Here is a 19,516-nt window from a genome sequence, read left to right on the forward strand (position 1 = left end):
TTTAAAATAAAAATAAAAAAAAAACTTCGAATTTTTTTTCCATTCTCGAAACATAACAAACTCTCTACAAAGTTTCATATACAAAACACAAAATTTTGAATTCAATTTTGTGATTATTCCATTCAAAAACCCAACTAAATCATTAGTTACCGTAAAATCTAAAAAGAACTTAAAGGACTAGTGTCATCAAATGAAATTATTGGGATTGTTTTAGATAGAAGGGTGACACTTAAATGTTAATCTTAAAAAAACCAAAATCTTACAATTTAAATCACAACACCAACTATTAGATAATCTTTTTTTGACCAATTTGTGGAATATGGATTTACTTTTTTTTTAAAACTGGTGGAATGATTTTAGAAATATTGATGTCTATTTTTTTCTACTATTATGTTGTATCAGTGTACAAACTATTTTTTTTTTAAAAAAAAAAACCTGAGTCATAATTTTAAATTCCACTATTTCATTAGAGTTATATAATATTTGAAAACATCAAGGGATATGTTGTTTAAAACATATCATTAAGCTTTTGTTTAGTGAAACAATAATAGGACGTTGTAGGTAATATTTTTTAGATCTAAGAAAAAAATGAAATAGAAGAAGAATAATTATATCTAAAATAACAATCATAGAAAGAAAAAAAGAAAAAAGAAAAAGAAAAAGGAGAAGTTGAGAAAGAAAAGGAAAAATAAAATCTATACGAGCCAAGAAAGAAGAGAGGAAATGAGAAAGGTAAACCAGAAGGCGAAAGAAGAGAGAAGATGAGAGAAGCGGAGTAAATGTGAAAAGATGCATGAGAGAGAGAAATGACAAACTAATTGAGGGAGTTGGGAGAGTAATGAAAACGTGTGGGAAAATGGGTGAACGTGAGAGTGATAAAATGGTGGATAATTAAATCCATCGTTTTATTTTTATCAGTGGTCGTCGAAGTTGGGCACATGAAGGTGGTAGTTGGAGTATATCGGTGAAGTTACTTGTGTGAAGGTAGTTGTTGGAGTTAGTCGCTAGAGTTGTCATTGGAGGTGGTTGGTGGAGCCTGGAGTTCTTTGTCGGAGTTGGTCGTATGAATGTGGAAGTTGGAGTTATTTTGTACTAAAGTGGTTGTCGGAATTAGTTATTGGAATGTCGTTGGAGGTGGTTACCGAAGCTCAGAGTTGGTCGTTGGAGTTGGCCATCCGAAGGTGATCATCGGAGCATGTCACCAAAGTGTGGTAGCTTTAATCGCCAACGGGACTGATTGGTAGAATCGTTAAAAACATTAGAGGGAGAGAAAATTGGGGAGAGTTAGAGTGAGTTGGGGTGAGTTGGTAAAATAACCAACTCAGCCTCACCAACATTTAAAGTTGGTTGTCAAACATTGAGTTGGTAAAAAATATCAAACTCAACCCAACTCTCCTTAGGTTGTCAAACACCCCTTTAGTTTCTTCTTCTTTCTAACTCATAGCCCAGACTTATAACTTTACAAAAATGGAATAAAAAACAAACCTAGTCCATGTAAAAAAGGTACAAATACACTTGATACAATTGATACACTTGATACACTATTGATATACATTTGATACACTCGATACATTCCATACAACTAAAAAGTGCCATATATGAAAAATGTAAAAAGTGTGTGACACACTTTAAAATATCATATTCTTAAATTGCCACCCACTGCAATTTTTCTTATTTTTACGGGTTTTTTTTTTTGCTTTACTTCTTTTTTTTTCGTGCTTCAACACATATGAGTCAATTGAACTGTTTATTATAAACTGTTACATATAAATATCAAATAAAAATAAAATTAAAAGAAACTATGAGTGCATTTGATAATGTTCCCATTTTTTCTTTCCCTTTTTCTATTTCTTGTTTCTGGTTTCCTGTTTCCTATTTTTTAAAAACTAGAAATAGGAGTTTGGTAACTATTAAGAAAAAAAAAAACAGAAATAGAAACTTGTTTAATAATCTTTTCTCTTTTCTCTTTTCTCGTTTCTTGTATTTTTTCCTTACATTTTCTCTTATTTCATAGTAAATATAATTTAATTTGTAAAATGAAAAAAAATATATAACGTGTATTAAAATAAGAAAAATAATTATTTAACACAATATAAAATACAAGTCCCGAAGTAAAATTAGTAATGATAATACGATTACTTCTATCATTCATATGTTACTAAAATTTGATTTGTAATATTATTTCTCACTTAAATAATTTACCTTCACTACAATAATTTCGGGCTTTAATGTCGGTTTTAAACCGACATTAAAGATAGTGTTATTAAAGCCCTTTAATGTTTGTTGTCTTTAATGTCAACTCAAATCCAACTCAATTATATTATTATGTAAATGTCGACGTTGTGGTTGTAAAATATTAAACTTAACATAAATGAATGTCTTAGTAAACAAAATTTATATATTGTGAAATTCTAACTAGTTTCAAATATATTAAAAATAGAAAAATTAAATTAAAAATAATATATAAACATGCATATTACAATATGTAGAATTTAAAATTAAAAATATTTAAATATACATAGTGAAAACTTGAAATTTGAAATTTGAAAATCAAAATAATATTTAATCTAAATATTGGTTTTTCAAAAAAAAATCTAAATATTGAAAATTTTAAAATCCAAAATTAAGTTAATATATAAATATAAAAATAACACAGAAAAGAAATAAAAATAAAAGAAAAAATAAATATAGAAAAAAATAATATAGAAGAGAAATAAGTATAAAAACTGAAAAATAAAAAACAAAAGATCAAAAAAGTCTTCACTGGGAATCAAAACCAAGATCACAAAACCTGTAGAGAACATGGAGGAAGCTGCCTACCAAAAAACAACTTTGGTTTTAATTAAAGAGAAACGGAATAAGAAACTGTTTTTTTAATAGTTTCTCAAATTTGGCTCCATTTTAGAAACGTTATCAAATTTTAGAAATAAAAAACAAAAATAGTTATCAAATAAGTTAATTTCTTAAAAATTGAAAAACGGTCGCATGAACAGAAAAACAAGAAAAACGAACGTTATCAAACGGGTCCTAATTTTCTTAGTTTCTCAAATTTGACATCTTTTTTAGAAATGAATTGGATAACGAACCTACGATTTTTATTTTTATTTTATTTTTGTAGGACTTTAGAAATATGAAATCTATTGGTAATAAACTTCTATCATTTATTGCATGTGATATCATTGATAGACTCAGTCTATTATAGTTTATCAGTGATAGACTTCTATCATTGACATACTACTTAAATCGATGATAGAATTGTATAACTTATAGATTTTTATTAATTAATGTATAATAATTTATTAGTAAATATTTGTTTGGTAACACTTTCTCTTTAGTAAATGAACATGGGTGTATAATAGTTAGTTTGGATGCTATTGTAATTACAAAGTAATTCGATACTCAAAATTAAAATAAAAGTTTAAAACTTATAGGAGCTATTAATAGCTATCGGTGATAGAATTTTATTATTATGATATAATAATATAAACATATTGCTGATAGTCATTGATATGCTTATTATATATTAGTTGCTCGAATAATTCTATCACTACCATTCATGTCTTTAAATGTTAGAAAAGAATTCATTAAAGCCCTATTTAAAATGAAAAAAAATGAATTTAGTAATTATAGCTTTTAAAGTTGTTGATATTAGTAAATATAAGTTAGGTAGATATCCATGTATTTGTGATATCTGTAGTATATTAATAATATAAATTAGGTAGATATCATTGGTATTAATGATATTAGTGATAATTGTGATATGACTTAGATAGATATCAATAATATTTAATTTAGATAGATATTGATGATATCTATGTATCACTGATATCAATGATAAAATTAGGTAGATATTCATGATATCTGTGTATCAATGATATCGATTATAAAATTTAAGTAAATAGTTTTTCCTTTTAAATGTCATAGCAGGTATTGATAATCAAAGATTCATGATCAATGCTCCTCATAACGAGAGAAACCAACACGAGATGAAACAATAGCGAAGAGCATTATTTGAATATCGGCAATTTAGCCGATAATAAGGGATAGCTAATCAAAGTTAATAGCTATTAAACGAAATCCATCGGTGATATCAATTTATCAATGATAGCTGATGATAGAAAACTATCACTGATAGCCGTGAGAAAACCAGTGAGCGAAAATCATTGGGCTTTTTAGTCTTTTTTGGGCATTTTTTGTGTTATATCTACAATTCCTTTATCCTTGTGCTATATATGCTATTATTTTGGGTCTGATTAACCATTTATGTAACAAGCCTGACTAAAACATAGTGTTTGATAACCATTTGAGCCTCGTCATATAACTATTTGGTTTTTGAAAACTAGGCCTGCAAATCTCACTTCCACCATTAGTTTCTAAGCTTTGTTGGCTATATTTTAGAAGTGTTTTTAAAACCAAGCCCAAGTTTTGAAAACTAAAAAAAACTTAGCTTTTGAAATTTGAGCTCTTTTACTTAAGAACGATGCAAAGTATTGTAAGAAATTAAGAAAAAACAAGTTTAATTTACAAAAATAAAAAATAAAAAATGAAATGGTTACCAAAAAGGGACTTAGTTTGTTGGTTCTTCATTCCGATAACATTGGAATGGTATAGAGAAGATTAGCATGACCTTTGCACAAAGGTGACACATATAAATCGAGAAATAGTCCAAATATTTAAAAGAATACTAAATTTATAAACATTACTTCTACCTATAAATTATTTTATGCTTTTTATTATCCATATTTTCTACTAAGATATCAATAACCTAAACCAAGTTTTGAAAAAAAAATTTAAAAATAACTTTTAAAATTTTATTTTTATTTTTAGAATTTGACTAAATGTGAAAAATGTAATTGCAAAATTGAAAGGAAATAAACATAAATTTGAAAAACAAAAAATTAAAAAGGAAATCACAATTGGACCCAGTAATTTTTGGATCAAATAAGCCAAGTAATTTTTTTATCAAATAAGTTCTACATACTTCACACAAAATGAGTAAGTTTAGATTTTAAGGGTGAGCACCAAATCCATTAATCAAATTAAAACATAGAAAAATAATAGCTATGACACAGATGATACATGTCACAAATTATGTTCACTTTAACTAAATTGAGATCTATTATGGATAATTATTTTATTTTTTAAAATTAAGTCTATTTACTTTCCATTTTTTATAATAATTTGTATCTTTATCAATATAATTGTTGAATTTTCAGTCAATTTTTTTTAAAAAAAAAAGTTTTTAAAAGTTAATTTTTTTTTTCAAATTTTAGTTTAAATTAAACTATTAGTAAAATGTAGATAAATTAAAAAGAAATTTGAAAGGAAAAATAATATCAATAGGCCTAATTTTCAAAAACTAAAACGAACGATGGAATTGTTAACAAACGAGATCTTAATGATTATAATAACTAGATCAAAGATCATTAAAAAAAATCCGAGTAATACATTGGATTCGGTTATTGTAGTTTTTTTTTTTAAAAAAAGCAACAACATAATTGTTATACGTTGAACACTTACTATTTGAAAAAGAAAAAGGCATTAATGATGGAACATTAAATTCTTTTACCTATCAAATTTAGGTTAAAATATCATATTGAAATCTATATTTTGAGACTGATTCAAGTTTAGTCTCTGTTTTTTAAAATATCAAATTTTAGTTCAAGTACCTTAAAAAAATTAACTTTAATCTCTATTGTTAGTCTATTGTTGATTTTTTAAAAAAGTATTTTATAATTCATTAACATTCTTACTATGAATTTTTAAAACATATCCATACATTTTATTTTCTTACCTGAGTTTTATCGTTGTTGTTATTATTATTATTTAATCAATTTTAATAAATATTAACTTACAAAAATTAAATTTAAGATTTATTAAAAAAAATATATAAACAAAATTAAATATACTCTAATCTATCGAGATCAAAATAATATTTTAATCTAAAATTTATTATATTTGGAGAATTTAATAGATAACGATTAACAAAAAGTAATTTTGTTTTGATATGTGAACCTACAAACCACCTAGACATACAAAAATGCATTGTATATAAATTAAAGATGTCAATTAAAAAAAGGAAACATGACTTGACAATTGTTGTTATCATTGTCATTTATCAAATTGACTAAAGTATTAACAACCTATGGTAATCGTTGATACAATTAAAATAATTAAGAACTAATTGATTTAAATAAAGATTGCATAAAGATCATGTTTATTACTATTTAAAATAAAACAATTGAATGATGCTCAATGGTTAAGGAAAAAAAAAGCATCTCATTATACATAATTTGACCACAATTTAAGACTCTTCCTATTTCACAAGATCGAGTGAAACAAAATATGGTCGTGACATAAAAAAATAGACAGATAATTAAACTAAATAAACATAAAATTGATAATTGAGACAATTCATTCTATCTATAAATTATAAAGTTATAATGCAAGAGAGAAAATTAGAGTTTACTTGAGATTTATTATCTTAAGTAGGTAATGTCACCGAGTAAACAATCTTGTTATCGTATATAGTAGTCACCGTAAATGCTAAATCTTAGTTAAAATATTATACATTTCTTTTTCTTTTCTTTTTATTTATTTACTTATATTTAGAAAAAAAAAAAAAAAAAAAAAACCATCCATTCCATTTTAATGGTTTAAAAAAATCATACATTCCATTTTAATTGTTTGTATATTTTCATAAATCTTAAATTTAGTTATTTAAAATTAATCTATATGGAAAGTGGCTAAATAATAATAATGATTTTCATGCCATAAAAGGCACTATGGAAATATAATTCCATAATTTATAAAGGAATGTTAAGAAAAGATATATTTTTTTAAATAAATAATTTAATAATGATAAAAACTAAATTTAAGATTTATTGAAATTGGACATTTAAAAATATACTGACTAAAATAGAATGAAACCTAATAAGGATTAAAATGATATTTCAATTTTAAACCTTTAATTTTTAAAAATATTTTGTCAATCTAAAAATGACTCAACTGATCAAAGAAATGTTGTCGATAATTCGGAATGAAAAATAATATATATAGGCAAACTAAAATAGAAAGCAACATATCGTAGGAAAATTAAAAAATAAATAAGAAAATATTTAAATATGAAAACTATAGAAATACCCTTAATATGAACAACAAATAATTAATATCACTTATAGTGTATAACTTGTATTAGCAAATGTGCATGCACGTGTATTTTAGCTAAACATTTATTGTTTTTCTTTTTTTCAACTAATATTTTTTTTTGGTACTCACATCATATATACTTTTAAAATATGATAATAAAAAAGAAAATGATACTTATTTGATTTGTGATTATTTTCGTTTTTTATGTTTTGAAAATAAAAAAATACAAGAAAAACAATGAAAACATTTTTGGTATACTTATTTTCAAAAACCACTTTTAAAATAGTCTATCATAAAAAAAATTAATTGTCATTTTATTTGTTTTTAAAGTTTGTTTCCAAAAATTATGAACACAATAAATACACTATTTGAAACATGTGTTTCTATCAAACAACAAATTATAATTGAATGTTACAATCTCTTCTCTATTTTTTTCCCTCAAATTCGACAACCTCGCTTTTACTTATAAATTGTATCTCTAATCAATTTTTAAGAAAAATATTTTGATTATATAATAAAAATCAATGAATCAAAATAATTTAAGTTCCATCCGGTAACCATTTGGTTTTTGCACTTTTATTTTTGAAAATTAAACCTACTGACACTATTTTCACTATAAAATTCTTCCTTTATTATTATTGTTTTTTATTATTAATGGTTTAAAAAATGGTGTCAAAATTTAAAAACTAAAAAAATAGTTTTTAAAAATTTTTTTTTAGACTTTAATTAAAAATTTAACCATTATACTTAAAAGAGATCAAAATATTATAAGAAATGGATAGAAAATAGGTTTAATTTTTAAAAATAAAAAATGAAAAATGAAAAGATTATTAATGACCCCCACTAGCAACAACGATGTTATGATATCTGAGCTCAACCGTCCATTTCGGTTCGAAGGAGCGAACTTCAAATGGTGGAAGCAAAAGATGTTGTTCTTTCTCACCGTCAAGAAAGTTGTCGACACCTGTACTAGAGATAAACAAATTGTCCTACTAGAAGAGCCAACTGAACAACAGATAAAAGAAGCTGTTGACTGGGAGGAGAAAGACTTTCTTTGTAAGAACTTTATTTTAAATGGTTTGACCGATGAACTGTATGACTACTACAGTTCAATGAAAACAACAAAGGAGGTCTGGGATGCTCTACAAAAGAAGTATGACAGCGAGGAGGTCGGGTCAAAGAAATATGTTGTTAGTCGTTATCTCAAGTTCCAGACGACGAATGACAAATCCATGGAGGCCTAGTCCTATGAACTCTAGAAGATAGCCCACGAGATAATTATTGAAGGTATGCCTCTAGACGAACAATTCCAAGTTGCTGTTATTATTGATAAACTGCCCCCTTTGTGGAAGGACTTTAAGAATACTTTGAGGCATAAGACCAAGGAGTTCTCCTTGGAGAGTCTTATCACCTAGCTAAGGATTAAGAAGGAAGCCTGGAAGTAGGACCAAAGGGAGGAGGTGAACGCCGTACCTTGAAAACCCGCCTCTACCGTGGTAAAACCTGACAAAAACTCAAAGAGGACAAAGAGGAAAGGTCAGAACCGTGGCTCCAGCAACCAGAACCAACAGAAAAAATAGAAGCACCCTTCAGGAGAAACGGTATAGTTCCTCTGCTTTAATTACAATTAAGCACATGGCAAGGAACTGTAGAAACAGGCATCGTCCTGCGGGTCAGGCGAACCTAACAGAAGAACTGTTAGTCGCCATGATCACAGAAGTAAATGTGATAGGTGGTTGTGAAGGGTGGTGGATAGACAGTGGCATTAGGCGCCATGTCTGTCATGACCTTAGTCTCTTTAAAACTTATACTGAAACTAAGGATAAGAATATTCTATTGGGAGATCACTACTCCACAAAAGTTGTTGGAACCAGTGAGGTGGAACTAAAGTTTACCTCTGAAAAGACCTTTACATTGGAGAACGTCCTGCACACTCCGTTGATTAATTTGGTCTCAGGCTATTCCTCAACAAGGCTGGGTTTACTCAAACTATAGGGGCAGACCTATATACCCTTACCAAAAATAATGTATTCGTAGGTATGCAACTGAGGAAATATTCAAATTAAATTTAGACCTTAATAAAATGAAATCTTCTGTGTATATGCTGTGTTCTATGAATATTTGGCATGCTAGACTCTGTCATGTGAATAAGAATTTAATTAGTAACATGATTAGACTGGAAATGATACCTAAGTTATCCACGAATGAATTTGATAAATGTGAGTATTGTAGTCAGGCTAAAATTACTAAAACTCCGCATAAATCTGTATTTAGGATTTTCGAGTCTCTAGATTTAATTCATTATGATTTATGTGAATTTGATGGCATCTTGACTAGGAATAGTAAAAGATATTTCATTACTTTTATTGACCACTGCTTTGATTTTATTTTTGTATATTTTCTGAAAAACAAAAGTGGTGCTTTCGATACCTTCAAACTTTTTGTTTCTGAAGTACAGAATCAATTTAATAGAAAGGTTAAAATATCTCATAGTGATAGGGGAACTGAGTATGAATCGAATAATTTTGATGAGTTCTTTAACTCATATGGAATAATACTCGAAAAGACCGCACCTTATTCTATTGAAATGAACAGAAAAGCCGAAAGGAAAAATAGAACTTTAGTTGAGCTAGTAGTTGCTATTTTACTTAGTTCAGGAGCCGCATCTTTTTGGTGGGGTGAAATCATCCTTACCATGTGTTTTGTCCTAAATAGAATCCCAAAGTCTAAAAACAAAACTTCATCTTACGAAATTCTCAAGAATAAGAAACCAAACTTGTCTTACTTTAGAACATGGGGTTGTCTAGCCTTTGTAAGAATTCCATACCCAAAAAGGAGAAAGCTGGCTAGTAGAGCTTACGAGTGCGTCTTTATAAGTTATGCCTTAAATAGTAAAGCCTATAGGTTCTATGATCTAGTGAACTGAGTGATTATTGAGTCAAATGATGTCGTCTTCTTTGAAGATAGATTTCCTTTTAAATTAAAAAATAGTGAGGGCTCGAGATCAAGTGGTATAACCCCAGTTAGAATTCAGAACCCTAGAGAGGAAACCAACCTAGAACCTAGAAGAAGCAAAAGAGCTAGAACCGCCAAATATTTCGGAAATGGCTTCCTGGCCTATAATATAGAAGAAGATCCTAAAGATCTGAAAGCTACCTTGTCCTCAGTAAATGCCAACCTATGGCAAGAAGTCATAAATGATGTGATGGACTCACTTGAGTCAAATAGAACTTGGAACTTAGTAGATTTACCCCCAGGTTGCAAGGCAATATGGTGCAAATGGATCTTAAGGAGTAAACTTAGACCTGATGGAACTGTTGACAAATTTAAAGCTAGGTTAGTGGCAAAGGGCTTTGGAAAAAGAGAAAACGTAGATTTCTTTGATACTTTCTTCCCTGTCACTAGAATTACCTCAATCTGTGTCCTGTTTTCTCTCACTACACTTTATAACCTCGTAGTGCATCAGATGGATGTAAAGACCGCTTTCCGAAATGGTGAACTTGAAGAAGAGATTTACATGGAACAACCTGAGGATTTTGTAGTCCATGGTCAAGAAAATAAGGTGTGTAAGTTAGAAAAATCTCTCTATGGACTAAAACAAGCTCCTAAGCAATGACATGAAAAATTTGGCGACCTTATCCTATCTAAAGGTTTCAAGGTTAATGAAAGTGACAAATGCATCTACTATAAGTTTGAAAATAATCTCTGCACTATATTGTGTCTATATGTAGATGATTTGTTGATCTTTGGTTCGAACTTGCACGTCATAAATGTTGTGAAATCAATATTAAGTGAAAACTTCGACATGAAAGACTTAGGAGAAGCTAGTGTAATCTTATGTATAAAAGTGAATAGATCTGAAAAGGGAATTTCTTTGGATCAATCTCACTATATAAAAAAAATTCTAAGGAAATATAATTACTTTGATTGTAAACCAGCCTGCACTCCTTATGACCCTAGTGTTAAGTTGTTCAAGAACACTGGTGACAATGTTAATCAATATGAGTATGCGAGTATCATAGATAGTCTTAGATATGCTGCTAACTGCACTAGGCCTGACATAGTTTATGCCATAGGATTACTTTGCAGGTTTACAAGCAGACCTAGTAAAAATCATTGGAATACTATAGAATGGGTAATGAGGTACTTGAAGAAAACCCAAAACCTAGGATTACATTATCAAAAGTTTTCTGCTGTCCTGGAAGGGTTCAGCGATGCTGACTGGAACTGTCTTTCGGATGATTCAAAGGCTACAATTCGCTATATCTTTAATATAGTAGGCGGAGCTGTATTTTGAAAGTCCAAGAAACAGACTATTTTAGCCCAATCTACGATGGAGTCAGAAATGATAGCATTAACAACATCTAGTGAAGAAGCAAACTGGCTTAGAAGTCTGCTATTAGAGATTCCCTTATGGGAAAAGCCGATACCAACTATATTGATCCATTATAGTACTACAACAATCACAAAAGTTCAGAACCGTTACTACAACAGAAAGAGACGACAAATACGTCGTAAGCACAATACCATTAGAGACTTTCTCACTACTAGTGCAGTTAAACTGGATCATATACGGACTGATGAAAATTTGACAGATCCTTTGACGAAAGGACTGGCCAGAGAGAAGGTTTTTAGAACCTCAGAAAGGATAGGACTCATGCCTATAGAAAGATGAATCACGGTGAGGAAAACCCAACCTGTAGACTGAAGATCCCAAGAAACAGGTTCAATGGGTAATATCTGATCACATATAGTGAATCATGCTAAACCAAACACAGAGTTCCATTCCTATGACTTAGAGTCTGAGCATGATATCCTGAAGCGTAAGAAAGGTTGAACTCAGTTCTTAATGAGATCTATACTTGATGATAAGTGAGGTACCTAGCTATAGGAGTATTCTTGATAGACTCACCTATGTGAATGTGGAAGTGAGGGTCGCTTCCTATAGAGTTTTTAGGCAAACCCTCTAGGGCGTTCACTAAACTAGAATACACGTGCTAGGCCTAAAGCATGAGCTTTTGTACTACACCCTAATGACATTCTGCATAAGATGTTGTTAGAGATAGAGTTCAAAACCAAGGGTTATTCTAGTATATTCTGAATCATCACACTACATAAATGTTCAAGTCGTAAGACACCTTTGCTTATGCACAATGTTGACTGAAACTGCTCGATAAATTTTTTTTGCTCTTCTCTTTTGTTTAAATTTTCAAGTGTGGGATTGTTGGGTGAAAATTTGATTTTCAAAAATAAAAGGCAACTAACCTTTAGTTGGAGAATACCACATTCGAAAATTTTGATTTGGAGGCTTCCCTTTTGTACTCCAACCTTGGGCTTTGGGTTTAGACCCCAAGGGTACCCAAGTTTTGGAGGGAGTGAGGAGATAGACCAATGTGGGTTTGGTGAACATCCTACACACATTCTGTCGTCGTTTGTCCAATCGGGCGGGCGAGGCAAGGTGCATGTGTGTGATTATTATTTTTATCTCTTTTAATAATTAAAACGGGAAAAACTTTGTCCTCTGATCACTTTTTTCGACACAGCCTTGCATGTTCTGTGGCTGCCCGCCTCTTTCTTACGCAGTAGCTCCACGGTGAAGGCCTATAAAAGGCGTGGCCTTCAATAGTTCAGAGCACAACTCATTTTCCACTTCCTCCCATTCTCTAATTGAAAGCTCTTCTCTCTTTCTCTTCTACTTTCCATTTTCTGAGCAGTCAGTCAGAAAGGGTGTGTGTTTTGGTGGATAATGATGCATTTCCAATTGGGGTTTTCTTTTTAGGCTATTTTATCCTGGGGACAATATGGCAGTATTGCTGACGTGCTTGCACTTGGGCAGAGTCGTGAAATGTCTTAAAGAGAGCAACCTCCGCGACTCAGCCTATAACGAGCTTCTATTTTGCAGGTTTTATTCTTTGCTCGACTGTCGTGACCTGATCATTTGTTGCTGTCCTGTTCATCGTCTAAGGGTCTTTCCATTTCCAACATGAACTCGTAAGATCTGCTTGTGAGCCTTTCAACAAGACTGTTGCACTCAGCTTCTCATGCGCGTCGCCTTTCAGCTACGTTTAATCCCTCCAGCATCGCCTCGTGCCGCTTCACTCTAGTTGCATTGATCAAATCGAGTTCTTGGAATATTGTCTCTGCCCCGATCTACAGGTCGTGGGTTGTGGATCTGTCACTCACTCATCCAGATCTGAGGCGTCCTTCCTCTGCTTTGAAATCCATGTTCATTCGTACTCCGATTTGCTTTGTTCACATCACATTGAATGTCGATTTGTTGCTCACCATTCGCAGTGCACGTCATCGCTCTCATCATGTCTCTATTTATTGCCACAAACACATCTCTTACAATGTGTCGCCTCCTTGCTTTTGCCCATCCCTTCCACCCGTTGTCAACACACCAACAATGAGTTTAGTTTCATTCTCATCTCTATAACTTAACGTCGCCCATCATCACCGAAGATAGGAACTTTTTCCAACCATCGCACACTTCTGAATCACCGCAAACCACTCGTCTGAGACACTGCCGCCCGTTGTTCAATACTGACTCACGCCTTTTTTTTCCAACCGAATTTGTTCGTCCAGTTCATGCTTCACCGCTACGAATGACGTGCTTCAATGTCGCCACCATCAACTCTTTGTCACTATTCATTCTGAAAGAATGAAATTCCATAGCGGAAGCTTGGGAAACGTACGTGCCAATGTAATTCAATACGAAAGACTAAAAAAAATAGAAAAATCATAGAAGAACGGGATAAACCTTTATAATTACAGCTTGCCTTTAGGGAGAAAATGATATGAAGAACTAATCTTTGAAAACTTTTCTTTTCATAATTCCTTTCCTCAAAACTAAACAGCATGAACACAAATCTCCCTTGAATTGAAAAATGCCTTTCACGAACAAACAAATTGGGACACCACCACTGGGTTTTCTAGCTGTTTTTCGGACAAAGAATCAACGACGTGTGGGCTCCTTAATTTGGTAAGGAGAAGTGATTTTGTATGAGAGGGGTTTCTTGAGGAATGGAGAGAAAACTGTTTCTCTTCGGAATGATCTATGTGTTGAACTGAAACTTCTCAAAATGAATCTCCTCCCTCCCATTTTACTTGAGAGTGAGTTGGTTAGAGAGGGAGTTTAAACTCCCATTTTACACGATAACTCCCAATGAAGTTATTATTTTATATTTAAATAAATTATATATTAAATCAAAATTAATATACAATTAAATTAACATTAATCAATTAAATATCATATATTTAATTTAATTTGAAAATAATGACCATTCACATAACCTATACTTTTTATATGATTCATATTAATTATAACATATAGTTTTAATACGAATCTCATTCACATCAATTTTAACTTATAGTACTATATGAATCTTATTTATATAATTAATTTTTGAATCTTATTCAAATATTTATCTCTCACACATTATAAAGTATAATTTTGAATCTTATTCAAAGTTAACTTTATGTTATAATGTATCCATTTACATTATATTAGTTGTATCTTATACAATTAATTTCCTTATTTAATTTGTGAAGGTTTGTGAAAACTGAAGCAGAAGGCGATCGGGTCCCAATTATTTTATTTTAAAGAAATGTAAAAACTCAGAATACGAAAACATTATGCAATCACAAATTTACAGCATGCTTCAAAATAAAATGAGAAGATGAATTACGGTTATGATATACTTATCCTTGAAGTCACAAATCTTTCACGAAATTCCTCTAGAAAATTCTGCAACACACGAAAAAAAATCAAACACAACCACAGTGTAACCTCGTTATTCTCTTTTGAGGTGAGAAACCACAGAAGTTCTGTGCTCTGTGATTTATTTTGGGAGAGGGAAAAAAAGATGTGAGAGGAGCTATTTGCAGAACACCCAGAAAAGGAAGAAAAACACATTGTCTCTATTTTCTGCGTTGATCGGAAATGGAGGAGATGAATCTCTTCTATCCCAACCTCCACATCCACGATTATGAGAAAAAGGGGGAGGGAAGTTATTTTCATAACTCACTCCCTTTAATTCAAAATTTAAATAATATCAAATTTAAAAAAATATTTTAATAATTATATAATAACTATTATACCATATGTTATATCTAATATAACATATAACCTATAGTTTATTTTATATCAAATATAATATAAACTATAGTTTGAAATTCTCTCATTTAACATATAATATTTAATATAATCAAATTTATATTATAGTTAACCTACAGTTTTTATATGAATCAAATTCATATAATTAATATTTGAGTCGCATTCAAATATTTATTTCCTCTCAAAATAAACTTTATATACATTATAATGCATCAAATAAATTATATTATATTACATATAATTAATTTATTATATCATATATAATTAATTCCCTCATTTAATTTGAACAATTCAAATTAACTCAAAATTAATTTGATTCTCAATAATCCTAGTCGAGCTATCGAGGAGACCTTATGAACCTATAGATTGAAGCTCTAATGGTACTTGTGTTGAGGTTGATGCCCTAAATCCCGTAGGGTCTTGTAGTTTGTAGTTTCATTATATAATGTCGTTCATAATAAAGGCTTACATTTCATCAAGATGACCATAGGTAACATGACCTGAATCCCGAGTGAGTTGTGAACTCCTGCCTATGAAGGTGATACTTTGATTTGTATGGGTGAGAGTGGCCAGATCGCCGACTCAATAAGCCTACCGTTTTGGAGATTTGTATGATTGAAAAACTGGGAACACAGCTACACAAGATGGAATTCACTCCTTCATCAATATCGAAGAAAGTAGATAAATTGCTCCCTTAAGGGATGATTCTGGGGCTTGAACAATGTAGCGTCACACTATCTCCTGGCTCGAGAGACGTTTGGTCATAGTTGGACTATGACATTATTCATTAGAGGAATCAATGGTACTTAAAGAGTTAGATGTAACAACATGGGCAAAACGGTAATTTTGACCTAGTTGTACTTATGAGCAATTTGTGAAGGCGCATCACGCTGTTGACTGGTTATATACAATGGACATAAAAATATATCTGTAGTGCAAATAGTGTAAGAGTGTAATAACATGCAATGAAAGTAACAAAGATCAATAAGTATTCAAATTCACTAATTTTGGCAGAAACTAAGCATGCTCATCTAAATAAGAGAGTTTTAGATCATACCTTTGTAGAACTCTTCAAGATCTCGATCAATCAGCAACAATCTTCTCCAAAGATCACCGTGAACCACTTTAAGATCTTCTCCACTATCCTCTTGGAGTTTTAGATCGAGTTGTGGGACTCAAGAATAACTTGAAGCAATGTAAAACAGAAGGAAAAGCTCACAGCACCCAGCTTTGAAGAACTCTTCTTTAGCCGAAATTTTCTCTCAAAATTTCTATAGAATGTTTTCCAATTTTCCAATTTAATCTTAAAATAAAAAATTTGATTTTAAAATTTAAAAAGTAATTTCATAAATTAATTTTAAAAAAATACTAATCAATTTAATATCAAATATTAAATTAATTTTTTCATAAAACCATCTTCATATATTTATATCATATTTAAATATATATTATCCTATTCCGTTTAATTTTTAATTTGAACGTTTCAAATTAATTCAAGCTACTCTAAAGCTTAAATATTTATGAGCTAGTAGGGGGACCTCGCAGACCTACAGATCATGAGCTTCAACGATTTGAGATTAATCGGTTAAACTCATTAAACCGATCTAACTCCCATTCATTAACTAATGGACACTCCACTATAGGCCATAATTGAACTCGTCTCACTGTAGATATATTATGTCTACTTTATAACCATAATCAGTAAGTCGATTCTTCATAGGTTGTTTGTAATCACAACTGGGTTAAAATAACCGTTTTACCCTTATGAATACGTCTTGTTCCTCATGTTCCCACTGACCCTTTAATGAACAATTCTGATTCATAATCCTTATGAATTAGATCCTTTCTCTATCATGAGAAGGCGGGGCCCCGATTGTTCAATACCTGGAAACAGTACTTAAGAGAACAACCTATCTGCTAATCCTAAATCGAGTAGGAGTGAATTCCATCTTACAAGGCTATGTCCCCAGCTATTCATCCGGTCTTATCCCCCAAAACAGGAAGCTTATTGAGTAGTGTTGTTGGACTACTCTCATTGTTTGCAGATCAAAGGATAATCCTAAACAAATAGGAGTTCGTAGCTAGCTCAAGATTAAGAACGAGTTAACCTAGGTTATTTGATAAATGAAATAGTCAGTTTTAACAGTAGATGGTCGTTATAAAGAAAAATGACTATTTTCATGGTCTAGTCTATATGTAAACTCATTGCATAGGACATCCCCACTCACATGTCTCAACATGAACGATCTGTGGATCACATCATTTGTAGCACTTTACCACTTCTTGTAACAACTACAGAGTGGGTTGTATCCAATAGTGTTACCAGGATGAGATACCCAATTTCATCCATATACTTGTTAGACCACTCTATATACTATTAACTTGATTCTGTTTATGTCACTACATAAAGTTACAGTATTCAGACTATACCAAGGATATGTTTATTAGATTTTCATAATAAAATGCAAAATCAGCAAGTCATTATTATTGATAAATAGAATGTTTAACACGAACTGTGAGTACTAGGACATTCCCAACAAAGAGTGCAGTTGTCGGTTTTTAGTGGAGTGCCCGACAGTTAAAGGATGTTAAATAATTTAATTAAAGGAGTTTAATTAATCATTCAAGTACCATTGGAGCTTCAATCTACAGGTCTGAGGTCTCCTCTATAGCTCAACAGAGATTTAATGAGAATCAATTTCAGATTATTTGAATTGTTCAAATTAATTGAGGAAATTAATTATATGTGATATAATTAATTTTTAACTTAATTATATATGATATAATTACTATAATGTATTTGATACATTATTTGAGATGAAATAAATATTTGAATTTGATTCAAATATTAATTATGTGAATTAGATTCATATAATTAAGTTTAGTATAAATAGGATTTATATTAAACATCATGTATTGTTGAGATAATTAAAACTATAGGTTATATTGTATTTGATACAATATTAAACTATAAGTTATGTGTTATATTTGATATAACATATAGTTTAATATATATTATATGATAAGATAGTTATCATGTAAATATATATTAAATGATTTTTTGAAGTATTTTTTTAATTTATTTGAAAATATTTTTGGGAGGGGGTCCCCTATTTCTCTCTATTAATCCATGTATGTGGTGGTGTGGAAGGTGTGCTCTTCCAATTCCAAAAAGACAAAATTTTCTCTAAAAAAAAAAAATAAAAAAATTGAATTCCTCTCAATTTTTTTCCTCTCTTCCAAAAATCTAAAAGCCCACAACTCCTTAGTGATTATCATCCCAATAGAGAATACAGGAAGTTCTTATTATGGTGGTGTTCATTTAGGTCGTTTTTCCAATGTGATTGTTTGTGACAAATCCGGAGAAGGAGTTGTGGGCTTTTAGATTTTTGATTGCATGTTGTATATTTGTGATTATGCATAATGTTTGTAATCTGTAATTTTGATTTTGTGAAAATAAAACTTGGACTGATCTCCATGCTTCCGCTCAAGGACCTTCATAGGTTCCTTCAATTGATATCAGAGTCAGGTTGTGATCCCTAATTTTTATTATTTCATAAATCAATTTACAGTATTGGTGGGTTTTGCATTCTGTGTTCATATGATAAAATTGTATGGAATGTATTTTTTGGTTTACAATTATAGATGCTTTTGGGATTGACCTTTTAGTTTTATCGCTTTCATTTTATAAAATTGGTTTGTAACGGACCGTGTTTTGGGCATATTTTGCAATAGAGTTTGTAATTCATTGTTTTCTAATCGCTCGTGCTATTCCTTGTGAGTTTCTAGAGAAAACGAGGCCCAAAATGGAGTAGAAAAACGAAAGTTTTCACGACTGTACAATATTTGGGCAATCGCTGGGTGATTGCTAGGTGATTGTCACTAGGCAATCGTTGTTGGCCGAGACAGAAGATCAGATCATTGGTCAATTAGTTTGCTTGCAGTTCAGCTCGGTTTGAGTGGTTCAAAGTTTGGTTCACTTGTTTCGAATCGGTTGATTCTTTATTTGTAATAGTTAGTTCCTTTTATTAATTAAATTAATATAAATATTATATTAATTTAATTAATTATTTAGGTGTCCAATCTCGGTCTAATAATTGTTTTAAATTGTGCATTTCATGTATGATTTAATTTATGTATTTATATGCCATAATGTATGCCATATAGAATAAATCCCACCATAGGTTATGCATATTTCATGCATCATTTATATTATAAATGTTTCCATATAAAATTGCATGATTTTAGATT

The 19,516-nt window shown here is 30.5% G+C and overlaps 1 non-coding gene across 1 annotated transcript; it reads left to right on the forward strand.

The window, feature by feature from the left end:
- The first annotated feature begins 4,576 nt into the window (after positions 1-4,576).
- LOC120074849 lies at positions 4,577-4,675 on the forward strand. The gene has a single exon (XR_005481127.1). It is a non-coding gene; the product is annotated as a U6 spliceosomal RNA (small nuclear RNA).
- Positions 4,676-19,516: the final 14,841 nt, after the last annotated feature.

This window comes from Benincasa hispida, chromosome 3 (assembly GCF_009727055.1).
Source record: "Benincasa hispida cultivar B227 chromosome 3, ASM972705v1, whole genome shotgun sequence".
NCBI lineage: Eukaryota > Viridiplantae > Streptophyta > Magnoliopsida > Cucurbitales > Cucurbitaceae > Benincasa > Benincasa hispida.